The sequence below is a fragment of the Ceratotherium simum genome, chromosome 2 (genome assembly GCF_057802395.1).
Source record: "Ceratotherium simum simum isolate JZ-2026a chromosome 2, ASM5780239v1, whole genome shotgun sequence".
Classification (NCBI taxonomy): domain Eukaryota; kingdom Metazoa; phylum Chordata; class Mammalia; order Perissodactyla; family Rhinocerotidae; genus Ceratotherium; species Ceratotherium simum.
Genome location: NC_141901.1, coordinates 46,895,412 through 46,902,414, shown reverse-complemented (window position 1 = coordinate 46,902,414; position 7,003 = coordinate 46,895,412).

The following is a 7,003-nucleotide window of genomic DNA, read 5'->3' as shown; positions in this document are numbered from 1 at the left end:
GGCCAATTGTATACTTTTCGTTCACCCTCATCCCTGCTATATTGAATATCGCATTTAGTTTCTATAGAACGTATCTAGGAGGTAGCTGACTTTAAGTAAGATCCATAGCAGAGGTGGTTCACAGCCCCTCCCCTATTTTTGCAGAGTATTTCAGGAGGACTAAAAAAGCCAGCTGTCCAGAGAAGAAATCTGAGCTCTGAGTTGTTTAGGATGAGGGTTTGTTTCAGTCTACCAGGTCAGATCCTTGCAGCTGTCTATCACCCTACCTCCTCCATTTTCATTCCCTTAGTTTATACAGCAATTCCCCTTCCCTCCCTCTCACCAATAAACAAAAAAATAAAAAGCTCCTAAGTTGCTGGGAGAGGAGGCTAGCAAAGGCGAAGAAGTGAAGAAAGAGTAGAGATAGAATGTTTTGATGATTACTAATCTACAGGGGAGGGGGACTTGGAGAGACAAACTGAGAGAAAAAGAGACTCAGAAAGGTAATTTTGTGGAGTAACATAATCTTGTGACCTTTTAAGATGTTGCAACCAAGGAATTTAGCTATGTCATATTTTTGCAGCCATAAGCATCTGGGATCATCTCTTAGTACTTGCCAAGTGAAATTAACACAAGGGCTGATTCCAAATAGTGTCAGTGAGGCATCTGCTTTAATTGGCTCTACATTTAATTCAAAATCTAGAGGCCCACACAGTACTCTTCTCGTTATTATACATATGTATTGGACAAATTTAGTTTTTTTCTCTACCACATGAGGCCATATCACAAGGGCTTTTATTACAAAAATGTAAAATGCCCCCAACCAAACTTCAAGTGACTTTAAAGCACAATAATTTGACTATGGCATCCCAAGTGGGATATACTCTAAGGACAAAAAGAAGTGTAAAAATATTGTAAAGTAGTCATGTTGTTGGTGGTTGTGTTGGTATTGTTATTCTGAAACTATTGTGAGTGTATTGTGGGATAAAACAAATGAATAATAATGTTAGTGTCTTTGTGAACCAGGATTTTTGGTGTAGAATAAAGAGATACAGATTTGTGATGGAAGAAGTTAACTAAAAACTGTATAATTCTGGATTTAAATTGGAAGTATAACTGTGAGCTCATGGTGCATTTTATCCTAAAACATTTTCTATCTTTATCCTGAAAAGGCCTAGAAATGATAACTCAGTAGCAATGAACACCCCTAGTGTCCAAATTGAGCTATCTAAATGCCATTTCCCACTAAAAGGAATTCCTTGGAGAAATTTCAGGTATGGGGCAGAAATTGTCCAAGATAAGCAAGGAAGCTTTCAAAGGCTATTAGGAGTGTACCAAAAGGACTCAGAAGCAACTAGAATAGTTCCCACTGGCCAAAGATGGGACAATTTGAATGTGAAAATGGATACTCTCTGCGATGGATTTAAACATATCAAATATATTCAAATCTATGTGTTCACATTGATGCTTAAAAATACAAACTCGTTGGTCATTGTTGGAGAATGCTAGAGGATCAACTCATTATTTTGAAGACTGCTAGTAATTGGAAGGAATCGGGCATTTATCCTGTTTTTCCTGTGGTAATTCAAGACAAGAGGAAAATTTCTCTTTGTAGAAGTTTTCCAGCAAATGAATGAAGAAGGAATGGCATAATTAGAATATCAACATTTCGTAACTCCTAATGAATTAAGGTATCTGGGCAATGATCAACAGCGACTGTTATCCATTACAAAAGGAGATACAAACATTATGTTCTTCTGATCATAAGTAGAGTACACAATTCCACCTATGAAGTAGCCTTGCATTCTGAATCTGATCAACCTCTAGACTAGAGCTAACTACTAATTTGGAGGAAACACAGGAGACATCAAGTGATACCTCAGAGATGCAAATCCAGAGTGTGGGAATATGCTACAGGACAAATGCCCTGGGTTCTTCAACAAATAAACTGGAAAAAAAAGATGGAGAGGGAACCTATAAACTAAAAGAGACAAGAGACATCAAACAGTTGTAGAGTATGGACTTTATTGGATCCTAAATCAAGAAAAAAAATTATGAGACAATTAGGGAAATTTGAATGCTGATGAACACTCACTGAATACTTGGTGATTTATAAGGAATTATTGTTAAAGTTGTTGGTGTCATAAATGGTACTTTTTTTTTTGTGAGGAAGATTGGCAACAAGATTGGCCCTGAGCTAACACCCCATAAATTGTACTTTTTAAAAAACAAGTGCTTATCTTTTAGAGCTACATCTTGAAATATCTGCAGATAAAAAGATAGGATAGGGGGCTGGCCCCATGGCCTAGTGATTAAGTTCCGTGCGCTCCGCTTCAGCGGCCCAGGTTCGGTTCCAAGGCGCAGACTTATACCACTGGGCGGCAGCCATGCTGTAGCAGCGACCTACATGCAAAAGAGAGGAAGATTGGCACAGATGTTAGCTCAGGGTGAATCTTCCTCAGCAAAAAAAAAAAAAAAAAAAAAGCATACCTAGGATTTGCTTTCAAATAATCCAAGATGGGGGAGAAGTGAGTGGGAGTAATGATAAAACATGATTGAAACATGAATTGATAATTGTTGAAACTGGATGATGGATACACAGGGATTCATTATACTAGTCTCTTTCTTTTTGTAAATGTTTGAAAATTTCCGTAATAACATTTTAAAGTCAGAAGTCATCTATGTTTCCTTTGAGATTATTGGAGAAATTTGACCGTCATCCTTGTCAAAGCCCATGGACCAAACACCACTGGGAACAAACCTCTAGTCAAAAAAGTAGGGTTTATTGGGCTTGCTACAGCAAGGGAGAGAATGCTGCAGTGGAATTATGGGACCATTTCAGTGAGGGTGAGCTAGGAGGAGCCTCTTACAGAGTTTGGGTTTCTGTTGGATGATTCTGAACTCTAGTTCAGAATCATGAGGGCCAATTTTGGATTGAACACCATCAGGAAGTGGGGGCATTTCAATGATGGGGTATCTAAATTTTTATCTGGGAGGTGGGAGGATTAAAGAGAGATTGGAGCTGAAATTGGTTAAAACAACAACAAAAAAGCAGCAATTACTCATGTTAAAAGAGGGGATGTTTGCTTATTTTTGTGGCTTCAGAGTGATCTTGTCTCTGTTTTATTCCAGTTTTTGTGTGGGTCTGATAAGCTAAGAGAGAATAATTGTCAACCTTGACTTCTATACTCAGCTAAAATATTATTCCAAAATTAAAAATAAATAAAATATTTCAAACAAACCAAAACCTGAGAGATGTTACCACCAATAAATCCTCATCAAAAGAACTGTTAAAAAGATTTACTATAGAGAGAATGATTTTGAGCAAAGAAGGATATATTAAGATGGGAGAAGGAATGGTAAACAAAGAAATGTGTGGCTAAATCTGAAAAAACAATTACTGTATTTTAAAAATGACTGCTCCTGTCAGTAAAAAATACAATAATAACACATAAAACAGGATGGGAATTATAATTAAAACTATCTGAGATTCCATATTGTTTGGGAGAAATATGTCAAAATTGATTGGATTTGTACTAATTTAATTAAGATTTAAGTGTGCATTGTAAGAGTAGGTACCAAAATAATAGAAAAAAAGTGTGTTATTTCTGAACCAAAAGAAGAGAAAAAGAGAATTAAAGTAACAAAACAAGACAAAAACTTGATTAATCAAAAAGAAGACAAGACAGCAGGAGAAAAAAAGAAAAGTATAAATAAAAACACAATAATAATATCATAATATAAAATTTAAAACCAGGTAATTCTCACTGCTCTATAGAAAATGATTTTGGAGAGAGGGAAGAGTGAAAGTGGAGTCAGCCATTCAGGATTATGACTGTGGCCATGGAAACGTTGAGAAGTGGTCAGCTTCGGGATATATTTTGCAAGTAAATCTATAGGACTTGCTGATGCTCAGATACTGTTCTTGAGACTAATTTTTACTACTTTTGACAATGTCTATTTTTCTGAAGTAGATGAGATCATTTCTCTTACAATTCTCTTCCTTATGAGGCCTTAAACTAGTTTGTTTTCTATAAGACCATGGCCCTTGATAGGAAAAGTTTCCCTACTCTTCTAGAAGATGGTCGCTAACTCTTTGTTGCACCACTCAGGATGATTTGGAGCATGGTTCAGGTCATTAAATCTTTCCCATCCCGTTTACAGACTTGTCTCCTTTACCCCTTTGGAGTCATGTATATTGTAATCTTAAGTTACTGCATGCTCAGTCAGTGTTATGAAACTGTAAAGAAGCTGTGACAGGAAAGTTAGTAGAATGAGCTGGATAATGGCTATAATTTGTATACTGTTTGTACTAGGATAAAAAATCCCACCTGTGGCTGAGGGTAGAACCACCATTGAAAGAATAGACAAGGTTAACTGATAGAAGAAACACAGTAAGAGGGTATTATGTTGGTTTTACAATAAGAGAGAAATGGGTAGGGAGCATTGCCATGAGACATAATAAAATAGATCTACCTAGACAAGAGTAATCATAATAATAGAAGTAGCTTAAAGAATAGCGTTGTGGAATATCTGCTGGTGCCAGATGCTATGGTTAGTGATCTGTATGAGATTTCTAACCCTTACAACAATCCTGAAAGGTAGATTTTATGCCCATTTTACAGATAAGGAAGCTAAAGCTCAGAGACCATCTTGCCCAAGGTTGTCTATTTATCTGAGTCAGATAATTGACTCATGACAGATTTATCTGACTCAGAAGCCAATACTCTTTGCATTATAGTGTCTTTTATAGGTTCATAGGTGGCTGAGTTTAGATGACGAAAAGGAAAACAGAAAAGATACAGATTTAGACAAGGATATCAGAGACAGAACAGAGGAAACAGTCCCTAGGTCTTCAAATTAGAAGGCTGGCTGGCTAAGAGGATGGGCCTATCACTAAGTGGTGAAAAGAGAGACAGGCTGGCATCCAGCTTTTATATACCTAAGGAGTTCAACAAAATTCTAATGTATTTCAGCTCATTTAAACTATATTACTAAACCCCTAACTTCTAGCAGTATGCTGAAAAAATAGAAGATAATCATTTGATTATCTCTTTTGTTTTGTGTTAAATGAAAAACCAACAAGGAAACAAGATGATTTTTCAAAATTTATTGAAGGTAAACCTAATGACAGTCATTGCCATGTTCATTGTTACAGAAATAAGGGCCTACTTGATAACTTCACCATGTAAGAAAAGTGTGCCTTTTTTGGCAGCTTGATATGTTTCCTTTTAAGAAGCAATGAGAATTATATAACTCATTTTCTTTCTCTTTTTAACTGCTTAGAAATTCAGAGGAAAATATAATGCTCAATTTTGGTGTTTATATTAGCTTGGGTTTTTGCTATATATTTTGTATTTTCTATAGCTTTTGAATTTTCTATTTTTATGTTTTTGTTATATTTGTTTTTGTTTACATGTAAGGTGTTAATTTTCTGAAAGTCACTTCAAATCTGTTTTGGAAAAATTAAAGTTCAAATAAAAGCAAATAAAATATTTTTGAAAGTGTGAATTTAAATTTAAATTGAATTAAATAAAAAGACATTCATTTTTCCTAGCTTGAAGTTTTGCCATTTTACTCATTTGCAGCTATTACGTAAATACACATTCTTTGTGCCACCTTTACCCACACATTTGATGTTTTTATCAATTCCTGGAAAGGTGAAGAAAGCAGTGCTTGCATTTTCTTATATTTCTTATATTTCACATATTTCGTATATGACAGTTCCAAAAATAAAGTGTTTCTAAAATCAAAGACTGCTGATGCAGTGAAAGATGGGTTTCCTTTTGTTGAACTGATTAGGATGTTGGCAGAGTGAGATTACTTGGGACTGAGAGTTTATAAATCAATGATTCTTAACTTTTTTGGATCACAAACGCCTTTCGAAAATCTAATGAGATATGAGCCCTGTCCTCAGAAAAATGCTCAAGTATGTGCAGTCGATATTTTAACCATTATTTCTTTGGGGTACATATGCCTCTTATTAGAGGGCTAGAATAGATAAGATGTGACTTCTCTCTACTGTGAAAGCGCCGAATCCTAGCCTCGGGACCACCAGGGAGCCACTTTTCTGTGGATAGGAGTAAGAGCAAGGTAGACGCTTGCTCAATCAACCTTGAGTAAGTCAGTCAATACTCAGCTCAAAGCAGTGATAGAACCGTAGGCAAACGTTCTGCTCTTCCAGCTCCAAGGGTATTTCATGTTGCCTTTGAAGCAATTCTATTCTGGCCATCAAATAGTTCTAAAAAATATTTGAGTTGCTGAAGACTACCCTCTGGAGTATATACCCTCATAGATTTAGTTTTGTTTATTTGGTTTATATTAATCTCTATCTTGAGGTCTTGTAGAGGGGAAAACTATTAACTATTTGGGTAGAACTCAGTTCTGTCGTGTTGCCATAAAGTGTTTTTATGTTCGTTGTTTCCTTTGTGGTCTGTTCAACATCCTGATCATGTGAAGAATTAGGCACACTATTAAAAAGACATTATTATTTTTCATTGTGGTTTTGATTATGTTCATGAAGCCAGCCACCAGAGGCTCCTGGCCTCCATGGGAGCTGCAGATCTCTTGATTGTGAAGGTAAATGTGAGTAACTGATAAGGGTGGAGCAGAGGCAGTAAAAGTAATGAGAGAGAGAGATTAGGGTTCAGAACACATTGAGGTGTGTCATAGGGACCTTGAACGTAAAGTAACTCAAATCTTTCAGGCTTCCATTGCCTTCAGTGTTTCTAAATGGGGCCCTATTGGCATTATGAGAGGGACAATTCTTTGTTTTGTGCGCAGGACATTTAGCATTCTTGTCTCCCTTCTCCTCTCAAGTGCCATCTGCATTCCCAGTCAATGTAAATTTTATTTTATTTATTTTTTTGTAAGGAAGATCAGCCCTGTGCTAACATCTGCCAATCCTCTTTTTTTTGCTGAGGAAGACTGGCCCTGGGCTAACATCCATGCCCATCTTCCTCCACTTTATATAGGACGCTGCCACAGCATGTGCATTGGTACGTGCCCGGGATCCGAACCGGCG